The sequence below is a fragment of the Vulpes vulpes genome, chromosome 14, assembly GCF_048418805.1.
Source record: "Vulpes vulpes isolate BD-2025 chromosome 14, VulVul3, whole genome shotgun sequence".
Lineage (NCBI taxonomy): Eukaryota > Metazoa > Chordata > Mammalia > Carnivora > Canidae > Vulpes > Vulpes vulpes.
Genome location: NC_132793.1, coordinates 80,661,666 through 80,678,597, shown reverse-complemented (window position 1 = coordinate 80,678,597; position 16,932 = coordinate 80,661,666). Strand labels below are relative to the sequence as shown.

Genomic DNA, 16,932 nt, shown 5'->3' with positions numbered 1-16,932 from the left:
ACTCCTTATATAACAATTTTCTTAGGTCAGAAGTATGGTGGGCTCAGCTACATTTCTGACTAGAACCTCATCAAGACAAAAATCAAAGTGGTGGCAGGACTGAATTCTTTTCTGGAGGCTCTAGGAAAGAATATGCTTTTTGTTCATTCAAGTTGTTGACATAATTCAATTCTTTGCATTGTAAGACTGAGGCCCCAATTCCCTCACTGGCTGTCACCCAGGAGTTGTTCTCACTTCTAGAGACCACTCACGTTCCCTAGGACATGACCCCTACCTTCATCTATCATCAAAGCCAGCAATGGTAGGTCAAATCCCTGTCACACTTCAAATCTCTCTTGCCTCTCTTCTTCTGTCTTATCTCTCTAACTCTTCTGTCTTCCACTTCTACCTTTAAGGGTCCATGTAATTACACTGGGCCCAGCTAGATAATCCAGGAAAATCTTGTATTAAAGTCCCATTGCCACACAACATAACACATACAGGCAGTAAACATCAGGAATTAAGAGTTAAACACCTTTAAGGGACCATGTATGGATTTATTTGGAAAGAGCATTTTAACAACGTAAGGTCTTCTCATCTATGAATGTGGTATATATCTCCATTTATTTAGATCTTCTATATAAAGGTTTTTCTAAGGATGTTCTCTAGAAATCCCAGGCATCTTTTGTGTTGAAATTAACAAATTGATTCTGAAATTAATGTGGGAATGCAAAGGACCTATAATAGCCAATATGACCTTGAGAAAGAAGAACAAAGTTGAATAATACACACTATTTCACACCAAGACTTATTATAAAGCTACAATAGTCTAACAGTGTAGTATTGCAATAGTATATAGTCACTCTGATCAATAGAGAATCCAGAAATACACTCCTACATTCATGGCCAATTGATTATCTTTCTTCTTTTTAAATAAAATTTTATTTATTTATTCATGAGAAACAAAAAGAGAGGCAGAGACATAGGCAGAGGAAGGAAGCATGCTCCCTGCAGGGAGCCCAATGTGGGACTCAATCCTGGGACTCCAGGATCACACCCTGAGCCAAAGGGAGACACTCAACTACTGAGCCACTCAGTAATCCCATGCCAATTGATTTTCAACAAAGGTTCAGTGACAGTTCAGTGAAGAAATAGTAGTTTTTCCACAAATGCTGCTGGAGGAATTGGATAATCATATAAAAAAAAAAGATTTTTACTCTGATCTGATCATTGAATTATATACAAAAGTTAACTAAGTGAATCATAAGTCTAAATGTAAAATTTATAACTATAAAACTTCTAGAATAAAATATAGAAATCTGTTAGTCTTTGGGAAAGTTTTCTTGGATTCAACACTAAAAGCATGATCTACAAAAGGAAATTTTCATTAATTTGACTCCACACTTCTCAAATGTCACTGTTATGTAAATCTCAAGACAAGCCACAGAGTTGGAGAGAAATTTGGAAATTATCTATCTCATAAAGGACTCCTCATATCCAGAATATATTCCTCAAAATTCTCAAAACTCAACATTAACAAACAACTCCATTAAAATGGAGAATGTTTTGAATATACACCTCACCAAATATATAAGGATGGCAAATAAGCATATAAAAATATGCTCAATATCACAAATCATCAGGAAAATGCAAAGCAAAATCATACATACCTTACTGCATGCCTTAGAATGTGTAAAAACAAAAAGCACTAAGTGTAGACTAAGTGTAGTCTAACTGTAGACAACGATTTGGAGAAATGGAACTCTCATATATTGCTGATAGAATTGTGAAATATTACAACCACTTTGGAAAACAGTCTTGCAGTTTTTAAAAACATTGCCCATAAGTCTACCAAATATCCAACGATTCCACTTTGGGGTATTAACTCAAGAAAAATTAAATCTTATGATGAAAGAAAGAATTGAATACAAACATTCATTATAGTTTCAGCCCTAATAGTAAAAAACTAGAAACAAACCAAATGCACAACAACAGGTAAATGGATATATGAGTTGTGGCATATTCAATTCATAGAATACTATTCAGCCAATAAAAGGGAAGGAAATATTGATGTACACTACCACATGGATGAATCTCATAATAATTATGCTAAGAGTCCAGACAGAAATATTACTAATTACACAACCCTTTTACATAAAACTCTTAAAAATGCAAATAGTAGGGTCTGAAAAGCTATAGCTCATTGGTCAAATCTGGCTCACTGTCTGTTGTTTTTTTTTAATGATTTTTTTTCCTTTTAAAATTGCATTTATTGGAGTTCACTTTGCAAACATATAGCATAACACCCAGTGCTCATCCCGCCAAGTGCCCCCCTCAGTGCCCATCACCCAGGCACCCCCACCCCCTGCCCACCTCTCCTACCACTACCCCTTGTTCATTTCCCAGAGTTAGGTGTCTCTCAATTTTTGTCACCCCCACTGATATTTTGACTCATTTTCTCTCCTTTCCCTTTATTTCCTTAAACTGACTTTTATATTCCCCAAATGAATGAGACCATATAATGCTTGTCCTTCTCCAATTGACATATTTCACTCAGCATAATACCCTTGAGGTCCATCCACGTCAAAGCAAAATGTGGGTATTAGTCATATCTAATGGCTGAGGAATACTCTACTGTATACAAAAACCACATCTTCTTTATCCATTCATCTTTCAGTGGACACCGAGACTCCTTCCACAGTTTGGCTATTGTGGACATTGCTGCTATAAACATCGGGGTGCAGGTGTCCCGGAGTTTCACTGCATCTGTATCTTTGGGGTAAATCCCCAGCAGTGCAATTGCTGGGTCTGGGGCAGATCTATTTTTAACACTTTGAGGAACCTCCACACGGTTTTCCAGAGTGGATGCACCAGTTCACATTCCCACCAACAGTGCAAGAGGGTTCCCCTTTCTCCACATACTCTCCAACATTTGTTGTTTCCTGTTTTGTTAATTTTCCCCATTCTCACTGGTGTGAGGTGATATCTCATTGTGGTTTTGATTTGTATTTCCCCAATGGCCAGTGATGCGGAGCATTTTCTCATGTGCTTAAGGCCACGTGTATGTCTTCCTCTGTGAAATTTCTGTTCATGTCTTTTGCCCATTTAATGATTCGATTGTTTGTTTCTTTGCTGTTGAGTTTAATAAGTTCTTTATAGATCTTGGATACTAGCCCTTCATCTGATAAGTCATTTGCAAATATCTTCTCTCATTTGGTAGGTTGTTTTTTAGTTTTGTTGACTGTTTATTTGCTGTGCAGAAGCTTCTTATCTTGATGAAGTCCCAATGATTTATTTTTCTTTTGTTTCTCTTGCCTTCATGGATGTATCTTGAAAGAAGATGCTGTGGCCAAGTTCAAAAAGGGTATTGCCTGTGTTCTCCTCTAGGATTTTGATGGACTCTTGTCTCACATTTAGATCTTTCATCCATTTTGAGTTTATCTTTCTGTATGGTGTAGGAGAATAGTCTAGTTTCATTGTTCTGCATGTGGATGTCCAATTTTCCCAGCACCATTTATTGAAGAGACTTTTTTCCAGTGGATAATCTTTCCTGCTTTGTCGAATATTAGTTGACCATAAAGTTGAGGATCCACTTCTGGAATCTCTATTCTGTTCCATTGATCTATGTGTCTGTTTTTGTGCCAGTACCACACTGTCTTGATGACCACAGCTTTGTAGTACAACCTGAAATCTGGCATTGTGATGCCCCCAGCTATGGTTTTCTTTTTTAAAATTCCCCTGGCTATTCGGGGTCTTTCTGATTCCACACAAATCTTAAGATGATTTGTTCCATCTCTCTGAAGAAAGTCCATGGTATTTTGATAGAGATTTCATTAAATCTGTAAATTGCCCTGGGCAACACTGACATTTTCACAATATCAATTCTTCCAATCCATGAGCATGGAATATTTTTCCATCTCTTTGTGTCTTCCTCAATTTCTTTCACAATTGTTCTGTAGTTTTTAGGGGATAGATCCTTTACCTCTTTGCTTAGGTTTCTTCTTAGGTATCTTATGCTTTTGGGTGCAATTGTAAATGGGACTGACTCCTTAATTTCTCTTGCTTCAGTCTCATTGTTAGTGTATAGAAATGCCACTGATTTCTGGACATTGGTTTTGTATCCTTCCACATTGTTGAATTGCTGTATGAGTTCTAGCAATCTTGGGGTGGAGTCTTTTCGGTTTTCTATGTACAGTATCATGTCATCTGCGAAGAGGGAGAGTTTGACTTCCATGCTGATTAGAATGCCTTTTATTTCTTTTCGTTGCCTGATTGCTGAGGCTAGGACTTCCAGTATATGTTAAATAGCAGTGGTGAGAGTGGACATCCCTGTCTTGTTCCTGATCTTAGGGGAAAGGCTCTCAGTGTTTCCCCACTGAGGATGATATTTGCTGTGGGCTTTTTGTAGATGGCTTTTAAGATGCTGAGGAATGTTCCCTCTATCCCTACACTCTGAAGAGTTTTGATCAGGAATGGATGTTGTACTTTGTCAAATTCTTTCTCTGCATCTGTTGAGAGGATCATGTAGTTCTTGTTTTTTCTCTTGCTGATATGATCAATCACATTGATTGCTTTAGGAGTGTTGAAACAGCCTTGCATCCGGGGATAAATCCCACTTGGTCATGATGAATAATCTTCTTAATGTACTCTTGGACTCTTGGATCCTATTGGCTAGTATGTTGTTGAGAGTTTTTGCATCCATGTTCATCAGGGATATAGTCTATAATTCTCCTTTTTGGTGGGGCCTTTGTCTGGTTTTGGAATTAAGGTGATTCCGGCCTCATAGAACGAGTTTGGAAGTACTCCATCCCTTTCTATCTTTCCGAACAGCTTTAGTAGAATAGGTATGGTTTCTTCTTTAAATGTTTGCTAGAATTACCCTGGGAAGTCATCTGGCCCTGGACTTTTGTGTCTTGGGAGGTTTTTGATGACTGCCTCAATTTCCTCCCGGAAATTGGCCTGTTCAGGTTTTCTATTTCTTCCTTTTCCAGTTTTGGTAGTTTGTGGTTTTCCAGAAATGTGTCCATTTCTTCTAGATTGCCTAATTTATTGGCGTATAGCTGCTCATAATAAGTTTTTTAAATCGTTTGAATTTCCTTGGTATTGGTGGTGATCTCTCCTTTCTCATTCTTGATTTTATTAATTTGAGTCTTTTCTCTCTTCTTTTTAATAAGGCTGGTTAATGGCTTATGTATCATATTAATTATTTCAAAGAACCAACTCCTGGTTTTGTTAATCTGTTCCACAGTTCTTCTGGTCTCTATTTCAATGAGTTCTGCTCGAATCTTTATTAACTCTCTTCTTCTGCTGGGTGTAGGATCTATTTGCTGTTTCTTCTCCAGCTCCTTTAGGTGCTAGGTTAGCTTTTGTATATGAGTTATTTCCTGTTTTTGGATGGATGCTTGTATTGCAATGTATTTCCCCCCTCAGGACTGCTTTTGCTATATCCCAAAGATTTTGAATGGTTGTATCTTCATTTTCATTAGTTTCCATGAATCTTTTTAATTCTTCTGCAATTTCCTGGTTGACTCTTTCATCTTTTAGCAGGATGGTCCTTAACTTCCACGTGTTTGAAATCCTTCCAAACTTCTTCTTGTGATTTAGTTCTAATTTCAAAGCATTATGGTCTGCAAATATGCAGGCGACGATCCCAATCTTTTGGTATCGGTTAAGACCTGATTTGTGACCCAGTATGTGGTCTATTCTGGAGAAAGTTCTATGTGCACTTGAGAAGAATGTGTATTCAGTTGCGTTTGGATGTAAAGTTCTGTAAATATCAGTGAAATCCATCTGGTCCAGTGTATCATTTAAAGCTCTTGTTTCTTTGGAGATGTTGTGCTTAGAATACCTGTCGAGGTAGATGTCCCCACGCAGACGGGAGCCTTTGGCATCCTTGCGGCGCACGTGCCCACCTTGCAGGTCCTGCGGCCTGGGCTGGTGGTTGTCCACGCCGAGGACGGCACCATCTCCAAATACTTCGTGAGCAGTGGCTCAGTCACGGTGAACGCTGATTCCTCAGTGCAGTTGCTGGCTGAAGAGGCTGTGACACTAGACATGCTGGACATGGGGGCAGCCAAGATGAATCTGGAGAAGGCGCATTCGGAGCTGTCAGGGGCAGCGGACGAGGCTTCCAGGACTGAGATCCAAATCCGCATCGAGGCCAACGAGGCGCTGGTGAAAGCTCTTGAGTAGGCGGTACGTGGCCCTTGCCATTAGGGAAACTGAGCAGGCTGGGCCAGCTCCCATGGGTCCAGAGTGATGGCGGGAGGTGGGATGGGCGGAAGGTGAGCAAGCCTAGAGGGATGTGCCCCGTGCAGGGCGTGGTCTTGCGGAAGCCGGCCTCCAGGGGGCAGCCCCGTTAAGCTTCCTGCCGGGAGCAGCCTCGTCAAACCCGGGAAGCTGAGGCTCCTTGCGGGGGTTGGGGCTGCTGACTGGGGCTGAGCTCAGAGACCTTGCTCTGCGTTTTTTTTTGGGGGGGGGGGGTTACCCCCACCGTAGGCTCACTGTGCGCCCCCGCCATCCCTCTGGCCCCATAGACCCTGGCGTGGAGACCCACTCCCAGCCACTTCCATGGAACAGCCTGTCCCCAACTCGAGCTTTCCATTAAAAACCGGGGACCTGAAAAAAAAAAAAAAAAAGAATACCTGTCGATTGTACAGAGCACTACATTCAAGTCACCAAGTATAAGTGTAGTAGTAGTATTATTATAAGTATGTCTTAACTTTGATTATTAATTGATTGATATACTTGGCAGCTCCCATATTTGGGGCATAAATATTGATGATGATTAGGTCCTCTTGTTTCATACATCCTTTAAGTATGATATACTGTCCTTCTTCATATCTTACTACCATCTTTGGGAGAAACTTTAATTTATCTGATATGAGAATGGCTACCCCTGCTTTCTTTTGAGGACCATTTGAATGGTAAATGGTTCTCCAACCTTTCATCTTCAGGATGTAGGTGTCCTTACATCTATATGAGTCTCTTGTAGACAGCAAATAGATGGGTCTTGCTTTTTTTATCCAGTCTGAAACCCTGCGCCTTTTGATGGGGTCATTAAGCCCATTCACGTTCAGAGTTACTACTGAAAGATATGAATTTAGTGTCATCATGATATCTATTCAGTCCCTGTTTTTGTGGATTGTTTCCTTGGACTTCCTCTTTCTTTTATAGAGTCCCCTTTAATATTTCTTGCACAGCTGGTTTGGAGGTCACATATTCTTTCAGTTCCTCCCCATCTTGGAAGCTCTTTATCTCTCCTTCTATTCTGAATGAGAGCCTTGCTGGATAAAGTATTCTTGGCTGCATGTTCTTCTCATTTAGGACCCTGAATATATCCTGCCAGCCCTTTCTGGCCTGCCAGGTCTGTGGAGAAGTCTGCTGTTAACCTAATACTTCTCCCAATAAAGGTTAGGGATCCCTTGTCTCTTGCTGCTTTAAGGATCTTCTCTTTATCTTTGGAATTTGCAAGTTTCACTATTAAATGTTGAGGTGTTGAACAATTTTTATTGTTTTTAGGGGGGGCAGGATCTCTCTATCTCCTGGATCTGAATACCTGTTGCCCTTCTCAAGTTAGGGAAGTTCTCAGCTATGATTTGTTCAAATACATATTCTGGTCCTCTGTCCCTTTCAGCGCCCTCGAGAAACCCAATTAAATGTACATTTTTCCTATTGAGGCTGTCGTTTATTTCCCTTAACCTATCCTCATGATCTTTTATTTGTCTTTCTCTTTTTTCCTCAGCTTCTGTCCTTGCCGTCAACTTGTGTTCTATGTCACTCACTCGTTCTTCTACCTCATTAACCCTCATCGTTAGGACCTCCAGTTTGGATTACATCTCATTTAATTGATTTTTAATTTTGGCCTGATTAGATCTAAATTATGGAGTCATGAAGTATCTTGAATCCTTTGTGCTTTTTTTCTAGAGCCATCAGTATCCTCTGATTCTATATACCGTAAATCCCTCAACTTCCCCTGGAACTTTCTAGTGCTGCTTGGTGAAGAATTTGCTCTTCTTCTGTCCCTTCAGCTGGTCTTCTGGGGCAGGGGCCTGCTGTGCTGATTCTCAGGGGAGCTGCCCAGCCCCCTGCCAGGTGTACAGCTCAGTGGGAGCTGTTTATCCTATGAGGCTCCTGCTTCCTGGCAGCCCTTCTCAGCCCCAGGCACGAGGTGACACAATAAGGAACAACAACAGTGGTGGCAGCAGCCAGCTCTCCAGCCCTAGAGTCAGCTCCAGCAGTAACTACCACAGCCGACGCTTGGGCTCTTCCCGGGGCCTTGCTGGGCATGCGCTCCAGCCCTTTCTGGCTGTGTGGCATGCTCTCCCCCAGGGCGCAGTTCCTCTGTTAGTGCTCCCTGGGATCCTGAGGGCTCCTCTGCCCCTCCTGGGGTCCTGCTTGAGCTCCCGGCTAGTGCCTTTCTCTCTGGGAAGGTTGGTAAAGCTCCTGCATCTCCGGGCCTGGGCTTTCTTGTCCTGGGGGCACTCGCCGCAGGCCTTAGCCTGGTTCCTGCCGGGGGCACCTCCCCCTTGGATGCTTTTTTATTTCTTTATTATTATTTTTTCCGTCTTCCTACCTTGATAGAAGCACGAACTCTTCTCTCTGTAGCATTCCAGCTGTTCTCTCTTTAAATCTCAGGCCAAATTCATAGTTTTTCAGGATGATTTGAAAGTTTTCTAGGTAAGTTGGTGGGGACGGGTGACTTGGGGAATCCTACTATTCCAGCATCTTGCCCTACCTCCCCACTGTCTGTTTTTATAAATAAATTTTTATTGGAATGTATCCACAGTGATTTTTGTATATTTTTTCTATGACAGCTTTAGCACTACCACAGCAGCATTCAGTATTTGCAGCAGTATTTGTATATGGCCTTACATTGCTTCAAATACTATCTCTGGCCCTTTTCAAAACAGTGAAACCCTGATCTATAGTAACAGAAAACAGATCAAAGATTGCCCGGGGAGAAACTGGTGATGGGAAGATTGCAGCAAAGTAGGAGGACCCTAGACTCATCTCATCCCATGAATACTAGATAACTATCAAATCATCCTAAATACCCCCAAAATCGACCTGAAGGCTGTCAGAACAAACTCCAAAACTAAAGATAGAGAAGAGGTCACATAGACGAGGTAGGAAGTACAGAGACAGGCTTGGGAGAGAAACATATCATGGTCAATGAGGTGGGGAGGGAGCCACAGTCATGGAGAAGGGTAAGAGACAGACAACCACATGGGAGAACCCACACTAGGAAGAGGAATCCCCATAGCAATTGGCTTGAAAGAGAGGGGGCCTGAATTTTGTGAGTTCTTGTAGCCAGCAGGACTTAAGGCTTGAAATTTTAAAGTTCAGTAGACTTGGCTGGGATTGAGCCTGGAGGGTATTGGGGCCACCCTTGGAAAGAAGGTGAGGCAAACATCCTGCCGACATACAGCATTGAAAAGACTATCTGAAGAGTGCCTGGGGCAAAGAGTAGGGGAGGTTATTTACTCATCCCAGAGCATGCCAAAAGAGGCAGTGCTCATGGAAAGTTACCCCTTTGGGAGCAAAGGAACTGGTATGCATCATTTTCCTTCCCCATCCCTCAACATTAGCACAGAGCCACCTACAGGACACAGAGCAGCACTAACACTCACTACCTCACTTGGTTACACCAAGCTATGCCTCCCAAAATTAGTGAAACCACCCTTCACAGTTATGTTTGCCTCAGTCCCAGCACCTGTGGTCCCCTGCCCCCAGAAGACAAACACAAACCTCTGCATACCCCATGTCTCCTGACCTGAGAGTTTGGCACGGCCGTGGTTCCAGCAGCAGTGGTTAAGAGGTCTCATTTCACAAGCAGACCAAAATACAACTAGTTAAAATATGCCATATTCAGCTCAGGGACCAAACACTGCCCACAAAAGACAAGAAGAACCTCTGAAAACAACTAGCCTGGAGGATAAAGTGGCAAGGACACAAAAGCAGAGTGTACACAGCACACATTGGACATGCTTAGTGAACACCAGGCCCTGGGGAACAAGGGACATTACAAGGTAGAGCAATCCTGGATATCTTATTCATAAGAAGATATACCTTCAAGAACAAAGGACACCTCTGACTTCTATAACACATAGAAACAGGCACAGAGATTTAGAGAAAATGAGAAGATAGAGATATTTGTCCCAAATGAAAGAACAGGAGAAGGCCATGGCCAGAGATCTAAGCAAAACAAATATAAGTAACATCCCTGGTGGAGCAATGACCATAAGGATACTCAATGAACTTGAGAAAAGAGTGGAAGACATCAGTGAGACTCAACACAGAGATAAAAGTGTCAGAGATGGGATCCCTGGGTGGCACAGCGGTTTGGCACCTGCCTTTGGCCCAGGGCACGATCCTGGAGACCCGGGATCGAATCCCACATCGGGCTACCGGTGCATGGAGCCTGCTTCTCCCTCTGCCTGTGTCTCTGCCTCTCTGTCTCTCTCTCTGTGACTATCATAAGTAAATAAAAATTTTTAAAAAAAGTGTCAGAGATGAAGAGTGCAATAAATGAGATTCAAAACATACTTGATAAAATAAATAGTAGGCTGGAAGAGGCAGAAGAATAAATTAATGACCTAGAAGACAGAGTAATGAAAATAATCAAGCTGAACAAAAGACAGAAAAAAAATTACATAAAATGAGAATAGACTCTGTGAAATGTAATAACATTCATATTTTAGGAGTCCCAGAAGAAGAAGAGAGAGAGAAGCAGGAAAGAAAATTTACTTGAAGAAATAATAACTAAAAACTCCCCTAATCTGGGGAAGAAAACATAACCAGATCAGGGAGGCACAAAGAAACCCAACAAAATCAATGGATAAATTTCTAGAAGAATATAAGCTACCAAAAGTGAAACAGGAAGAAATAGAAAACATAAACAAAGAAATTGAATCCGTAATCAAAAAACTTCCAACAAACAAAAATCCAGGGCCAGATGGCTTCACAGGTGAATTATATCAAACACTTAAAGAAGAATTAATACCTATTCTTCTCAAACCATTCCCCAAAAAACAGAAAAGGAAGGAAGACTTCCAACTCATTCTATGAGGTCAGCATTAACAAGAAACTGAACCAGATAAAGACTCCACTAAAAAAGGGAGTAATACACCAATATCCATGATGAACATGGATGCAAAAATTCTCAAAATATCAGCAAACCGAAAAAAATTACATTAAAAAAAATCATTCATCATGATAAAATGGGATTTATTCCTGGGTTTCAGGCATGGTTCAATATTCACAAATCAATCAGTGTGATATTTCACATCAATTAAAGAAATGATAAGAATCATATAATCATTTCAATAGATGCAGAAAAAGCACTTGGCAAAGCACTTGACAGAGTACAACATCGACTAATGATTAAAAAAATAAAAAACTTCAACAAAGCAGGTTTAAAGGGAACATACTTCAACATAATAAAGACCATCTACAAAAAAACAGCTAAGATCATCCTCAGTGGGGGCAAACTGAAAACTTTTCCTCTACAATCAGGAACAAGACAGGGTGTCCAATCTCACCATTGTTATTGAACCTAGTACTGGCAGTCCTAGCCACAGCAATCAGACAATAAAAGAAATAAAAGGCATCCAAATCAGCAAGAAAGAAGTAAAATTTTCACTATTTGCAGGTGACATGATACTCTATGTAAAAAAACTCAAAAGACTCTAAAAACTAGCTAGAACTGACATACGAGTTCAGTAAACTCACAAGATACAAAAATCAATGTACAGAGATCTGTTGATTTCTTTACAATAATGAAGCAGAGAAAGAGAATTAAGGAATCAATCCCATTTACAATTGCACTAAAAACCATAAGATAATAGTAATACACCTAACTAAAGAGGTGAAAGACCTATACTCTGAAAACTATAAAACACTTAGAAATTAAAGAGACATCTGGATGGCCCAGTAAGTTATGTGGCTACCTTCAGCTCAAGTCATGGTCTCAGGGTCCTGGGATCAAGCCCCAGTAAAGTCTGTTTCTTTTTCTCCTTCTCCCTTTGCCCCTCCCCCTGCTTGTGCTCTCTATCTCTCAAATAAATAAATAAATAAATAAATAAAATATTTTTTAAAAAAGAAATTGAAGATGATACAAAGAAATGGAAAGGTATTCCATGCTCATGGATTGGAAGAACAAACACTGTTAAAATGTCTATACTATACCAAAGCAATTTACAGATTCAATGCAATCCCTATCAAAACACCAACAGCGGGGATCCCTGGGTGGCTCAGCAGTTTGGCGCCTGCCTTTGGCCCAGGGCGCGATCCTGGAGTCCTGGGATCAAGTCCCATGTCGGGCTCCCGGCGTGGAGCCTGCTTCTCCCTCCTCCTGTGTCTCTGTCTCTCTCTCTCTCTCTCTGTGTCTATCATAAATAAATAAATAAATAAATAAATAAATAAATAAATAAATCAATCTTAAAAAAAAAAAAACACCAAGAGCATTTTCCACAGAGCTAGAACAAACAATCCTCAAATTTTTGTGGAAACATAAAAGACCCCAAAGAGCCAATCTTGAAAAAGAAAAGCAAAGCTGGAGGCATCACAATTCTGGATTTCGAGTTATATTACAAACCTGTGATAATCAAGACAATATGTTTCACAAAAGTAGACACATAGATGAACAGAATAGAACAGAAAACCCAGAAACAAACCAATAACTATATGGTCATTTAACCTTCACGGCAGGAAAGAATATCCAATGGAATAAAGTCTCTTCAACCAATGGTGTTAGGAAAACTGGATAGCAACTGGCAAACGAATGAAACTGGGCCTCTTTCTTACACCATATACAAAAATGGATGAAAATCCTAAATGTGAGACCTGAAACCATCAAAATCCAAGAGAAGAACACAGGCAGTAAATTCTTTGACATTGGTCATTGCAACTTCTTATTAGATATGTCTTCTGAGGCAAGGGAAACAAAAGTAAAAAAGAAACTATTGGGACTTCAAAATAAAAAGCTTCTGTACAGTTCAGAAAACAATCAACAAAACTAAAAGGCAACCTATGGAATGGGAGAAGATATTTGCAAATGCTATATCTGATAGAGGGTTAGTAACCAAACTATATAAAGAATTTATAAAACTCAACACCCAAAAACTAAATAATCCAATTTAAAAATGGGCAGAAGGGAGGAGGAGGCAAGATGGTGGAATAGGGGTCCTAATTTCATCTGGTCCCCTTAAATTAGCTAGATAACTATCAAATCATTCTGAACACCTATGAATTCAACCTGAAATGTAAGGAAAGAATGGCTGCAACTTTACAAGTAGAAAAGTGACCACTTTTTGCAAGATAGGAGGGCAGAGAAGAGAAATAGAGGAGATATATCATAAGGTAAACAGTGGGGGGAGGGAGCCTCTCCTGGAGGCTGGCTACCAGAAAGTGATACAGCCATGTAGCTCAAAACCTGGACCTTTAGAAATCTGCTTCTGTGAGATACTTCCCTGCCTGAAAGGTACTCAGTGGTGAAGTGGGGTAGAATCACAGGTGGGACAGTGGGGTTCTCAATATTCCTGGAGGCACAGAAAGAACAGGGTGCCTGAGCCCACAGAGTTCCCAAGCATTGGACAGGGGAAATAGTTTTAGGTCAGTAAGCCTAGGAAGGGAGATTCTCAGCTTCCTTTGCCATAAACTTCAAAGTGCAGCCAGCTGGGGTGACTGCTCTCCTTGTTAGATCCCTGCAAGGGACTGGAATGTAGTAACCCTCCACATTCCTCCAGGAGAGATGGAGCAGGTGCACACTCCAATGGCGAATGCTCTTCATGACAGGGCCCTGCAACCAATATAAACAGAGTGACCCTCTCCTTCCTCCAGGAGTGGCAGAGCAGATGTGCACACAGCGGATGAAAGCTCCGTCTCCGAGAGGCCTGCAAATTACACAAATCAGTGTCCTTCCACCTTCCCCTGGGGAGGACCTGAGGGGATAGGTACCATAGAGTCTGCACAGTTTGGCACACACCAGGATCTCTCAGCTCTGGGGAGTGGCCATTTTTATTTTTACCCGCTACAGACACATGGAAAGCCTCTAGGGAACAAAAGCCACACGCAGCAAACAGCTACCACTGAACCCGGCCCCCTAGCAAGGGGTGGTGCAACTCCACCCCTGCACAGGCACTGAGAATCAGCACCACAGGCCCCTCCCTGAGAAGACCAGCTAGAAGAACAGGTAAACAGCAAGTTTACTAACCAAGCAGCGCTGGAAAACTCCACTGCTAGGGGAAAACAGTAAATAAAATTGGAGGGTTTCTTCCTTTTGATTTATCTTTCAGTTTAAAGTTCCCCATTTATTTTCTTTTTTCTCATTTCAATTAGTATCTTTTTATCAACTCTGTTTTTGTCTTTTTCTAAACTTTCATATTTACATGCTATAGATATATTCTTCAATTTGGATTCCTCTCACTATACTCAATTTTAATTTTTGTATATGTACTATATATATATATATATATATATATATATATATATGAAGTTTTGCTGTCTTTATAATTTTGGAATTTAGTGTCTCCTCTAACACATAGGCCTAAATACACTCAGGACCAAGTGGATAACCCTGTATTGTCCACTTGATGAGATTATATTCTCTCTCTCCCCTCTTCTTTTTCTCCCTTGTTTTCTTTTGTTTTGTTTTGTTTTGTTTTTCTTTTTCTTTGTCTTTTTTTCTTTTTTCTTCTAGTTCCTGACCACCTTGAATTTCTACTTGGGTCATGGTTGATATTTTTTATTCTGTTCACTTGTACAGCCATTCTTCACTGGACAAAATGACTAAAAGGAGGAATTCACAACAAAAGGAAGAACCAGAGGTAATTCTCTCTGCCACAGATCGAATGGATATGCATTTAAGTAAAATGAAAGAGATGGAATTCAGAATAACAATTATAACGTTACTAATTGGGCTTGATAAAAGCATAAGACTCTAGAAAATCTCATAGTGCAGAAATAAGACCTAATCAGGCTAAAATGAATAATACTCTGAGATGCAGCCTAAACTGGATGCTCTAACAGCTAGGGTAAATGAGACAGAAGAGAGAATAAGTGACCTAGAAGACAAGTTGATGAAAAGAAGGAAGCTGAAGAAAAGAGAATAACAACTAACAGCCCATGAGGAAAGGCTCCAAGTGATGCTATGGGGGGAGGGGTGGAAGCATCCGAATTATTGGAATTCCTGAGGATGCAGCAGGGGAGAGAGGGTGCAGAAGGTATATTTGAGCAAATCATAGCTGAGAACTTCCCTAAAAATCATGATTTTTTAAAGAATATATTATGAGCAAATATATGCCAACAAATTAGGCAACCTGGAAGAAATGGATGCATTCCTGAAAATCTATAATCTACCAAAACTAAAATAGGAAGAAAGCGAAAATCTGAACAGACCCTTATTCAGCAAGGAAATTGAAGCAATCATCAAAAAAAAAAAAAAAAACCACAAGAGTCCAGGGCCAGATGGCTTCCCAGGGGGATTCTACCAAACATTTAAAGGAGAATTAAAATTTATCTATTTTCTGAGGCTGTTTCAAAAAACTGAAATGGAAGGAAAACTTCCAAACTCTTTCTATGAGGTCATCATTACCTTGATTCCTAAGCCAAAGACCCCACCAACAAGGAGAATTATAGATCAATGTCCCTGATGAACATGGAGGCCAAAATTCTCACTAAGATACCAACCAATAGGATCCAAAGTACATTAAAAGGATTATTTACCACAACCAAGTGGGATTTATTCCTGGACTGCAAGGATGGTTCAACATCCACAAATCTATCAACATGATAGACCACATTAATAAAAGACAAGAATCATATGATCCACTCAACAGATGCAGAAAAATCATTTGACAAAATGCAGCATCCTTTCTTGATTAGCACTCTTCATAGTGTAGGGATAGAGGGAACATACCTCAGTATCATAAAAGCCATTTATGAAAAGCCCACAGCAAACACAATTCTCAATGGGGAAAAATCCAAGAGCTTTCCCCCTAAGAATAGGAACATGACAGGGATGCCCCCTCTCACCACTGTTGTTCAACATAGTACTAGAAGTCCTAGCCTCACCAATCAGAACAAAAAGAAACAAAACGCATTCAAGCTGGCAAATAAGAAGTCAAACTCTCACTCTTCACAGATTGCATGATACTTTGTGTGGAAAACTCAAAAGTCTCCACTCAAGATTGCTAGAAACCGTACAATTCATCAACATGGCAGGATACAAAATCAATGCACAGAAATCAGTTGCATTTCTATATACTAACAATGAAACTGAAGAAAGATATATCAAGGAAGGATTCCATTTACAATTGCACCAAAACCCAGAAAATACACAGGAATAAACCTAACCAAAGAGGAAAAGGATCTGTACTCTAAAAACTATGGAACACTTCTGAAAGAAATTGAGGCACAAAGAAATGGAAAAACAGTCCATGCTCATGGATTGGAAGAATAAATATTGTGAAAATGGCTATGCAGGGCAATTTACATGTTCAATGCAATCCCTATCAAAATACCATGGACAGTTTTCACAGAGTTGAAACAAATAATGCTAATATTTGTATGGAACCAGAAAAGACCCTGAATAACCCAAGGAATATTGAAAAAAAAAACAAACAAACACCAAAGCTGATGGCATCACAATGCCTGACTTCAAGCTCTTTTACAAAGCTCTAATCATCAAGACAGAATGTACTGGCACAAAAACAGACACAGAGATTATGGAACAGAATAGGGAACCCAGAAATGAACCCTCAACTCTGGTCAATTAATCAACAAAGCAGGAAAGAATATCCAATGGAAAAAAACACAATCTTTTCAATAAACGTTGCTGTAAAAATTGGAGAGCCACATGCAGAAGAATGAAACCAGATCATTCCTTCACACCGTACACAAAAATGAACTCAAAATGGATGAAAGACCTAAGTATGAGACAGGAATCCATCA

General features: G+C 40.3%; 1 protein-coding gene and 1 pseudogene across 3 annotated transcripts in view; one reads left to right on the top strand and one right to left on the bottom strand.

Moving 5' to 3' along the window:
- The window catches only part of OCA2 (OCA2 melanosomal transmembrane protein), a 391,444-nt gene that overhangs the window by 177,339 nt on the left and 197,173 nt on the right, over nucleotides 1-16,932 (bottom strand). The window lies entirely within an intron of this gene.
- On the top strand, nucleotides 1,961-6,199 carry LOC112907088 (ATP synthase subunit delta, mitochondrial pseudogene; annotated as a pseudogene).